At 30.4% G+C, this 2,500-nt stretch overlaps 1 protein-coding gene across 20 annotated transcripts in view; it reads left to right on the top strand.

Annotated features, from left to right (window-relative positions):
- FOXP2 (forkhead box P2) overlaps window positions 1–2,500 on the top strand; it is a 669,679-nt gene that overhangs the window by 586,100 nt on the left and 81,079 nt on the right. The gene's annotated exons all lie outside the window — the stretch shown is intronic.

The raw sequence follows: 2,500 nt of genomic DNA, 5'->3' as shown, positions 1-2,500 counted from the left end.
TTTTTAGTAGCCCCAAATGTTTCATTTTGGATGAGTTTATGTAATGTGGATTTAGAAGTGATCGTATTGGCTTATTTGCAATGTTAGAAATCCCTCAGAAGTGCACTTGTGCTTTCCTATAAATATAATTACAGTTTGTGTTTAGTACATATGGAAGTAGAATGCTCAGTTACCTTTTTCCCCCCTACCTATTCATCCTTATATCTGTATTTTGCCAACTTTAGATGGCAGTGTCCTAGATAGTAAGTCAGAAAAAGCTTAAAATTTTCAGAATGATACCTAGGATTTTAGAATAACATTGATTTGATGGTTATTTATATCATAAACTTTTAAATGTAAGAAAAACACTCACAAATCATTTTAAGAATTAAAAAAAAAAGTTAATTTAACCATGGTAAAAGGGCTAATGAACTCTAAAGAATGCAAAGATGGAAAACTTGTTTAAGCCTTGCTTATATACCAAATCAGTCCGACTAGGAACAAGATATAGTTAATATAATTTGTATAAGTGAAACCTGACTGAAAACTTGCATTGTATTATTGCATTCATAAAACTTTTATTACCAAGTACATTTGTTATCAGTTGCACAAAATGTAGTTTTGTTTGCAGACAGAGATAATTTAAGTGAAAGGGTTGCATATGCTAAAAAGTGGTAAGAAATGTGGCAAGCTTCTCATCACATGATAGACTTTATAGAAGGTATCTATGTATGTGTCGAACTGCCTATGTATATGTGATCTAGCTACCTACTTATCTGTCTGTTTATCTGGATTGGCAGCCCTTTCAAAAGTTAACTTCTCTTTATCTGTTCTTTCATTTCAGTTTGATTCCTTGTTATTTTGAGACAGTATGAGGCAAATGATTACTGGAACAAAAGGCTTTTTTGTACATAGATTTTCTTTTCCCCAAACTATTGTCTAACCATTTCTTTTTGTTTATCAAAGAATAATTAAGTAAACTGTCCATTAAATTTTTAAAAAGCTCGACACCTATTGGATCAGTTAAATTTATAGCATACATTTCAGAAAGCCTTATTATGATATTTTCAAGTACAGTAATCTAAAGGTATGAGAATATGTTCTAAAAAATTCAGGAACATTTTTTAAAATCACTTTTGAGCACCTTTCTGTTATTTCGTGATTCTTTCCCTTCATGTTACAAAATGACATGTAATGAATCCATATTTCAAGATAGCAAAGGATAGAAAATATTCTTTCTTTAGTATGAAATATGAAGTGTAAGTGTTTCTCTTTTTTTTAAGAGAGAAGAGTTCACCCTGAATTTCTTTTTTTTTTTCTTCTAAATTTGTTTTCATTGTTAATTTCTCCTTTCTTTATAACAAAAAGTGCCAAACTCAAAAAGTTTGAACTGTGTTAAAAATGACTCAGGATAAATTGTGAACCATGTCTATGATTCTTTTTTTCTCTTTTCAAAGACACATGTTGTTCTAAGAATTTGTTCAAAACCAGTGTTTATATAAATACTTGCTTTTATTTACAGTAAAAATGAATTGTTTTTTTCTAGGAGAGAAAGTGATTGCTTTTTCAAAGTTGCAAACTTGGCAAGTTGACAGGTTGTCTGATTACTGATTAGTATAAGAAATGTCATCAAAGAGTGTGATTGCCATCCAGTTGAACAGATGGATACCTCAGGCTTCTGTGTAGGAGGACTCCTTGTTCACCTCCTTTGCCAACCTTTACCTTTACCTGTCTCTCCACAGACTTTCTCTCTTTCTCTCAGACTTTCTCCCTGCTTTTTCCTTACTTTGCATTTTCCTTGCTTCATTTCTCTGTTCTATTTCTTTCTCACTCTCCTCATATCCTTTTCAGCTCTTTATTCACAACTTTGAAGGGGAAGTAAATGGTAGAAAGGACATTTTGAGCAAAATACCTTAAGTTTTTTTCAAATTAATGAATAACCATTGAGTAATCTTTATATTTCTGGACTTCCTGGTATAAGTTTAGTTAGCTTGAAATAAGAAAATGCTTAAAGGATAAGCTATAATATTAAACTTAAGATCCTTTCTTTGAGAGGACCTATTTGTGTAGCTACTTTCTGGGGGTATATAAGTAAATAAACAAATATCCTATATTAGTTACTATATGTACTCATGTAGTAATATGTATTACTGTGTATATTTTTCTAGTACTATGTATTATATATATATATATAATTTGAAGATGGTGATTCTATTTTATGAGTAAGTACACTGCACATACATTCTTTTTACTAGCTTTGATAACTGATATTTAAATGTGTATTTTCCAGTTGTTTAATCATTATTACATCTATCTTAATCGTACCAGTAAACTATTTTGAAAGGTTTTTAACTTGTAGCACTGTGCCATTGGTAAGATGATGAGTTATGAAGTATTAAGAAAACTGACATATTATTTATTTCTAACTATGCTAGTCAAAGCAACACATCTTAGCATAACACATAAGAGGTATGGAATGTAAAGGGGGAATCTGATAATATTTGATACCTTTGAAAACCCA

This window comes from Ovis aries, chromosome 4 (assembly GCF_016772045.2).
Source record: "Ovis aries strain OAR_USU_Benz2616 breed Rambouillet chromosome 4, ARS-UI_Ramb_v3.0, whole genome shotgun sequence".
In the NCBI taxonomy this organism is placed as follows: domain Eukaryota; kingdom Metazoa; phylum Chordata; class Mammalia; order Artiodactyla; family Bovidae; genus Ovis; species Ovis aries.
This window is presented reverse-complemented; position numbering and strand designations above follow the sequence as displayed.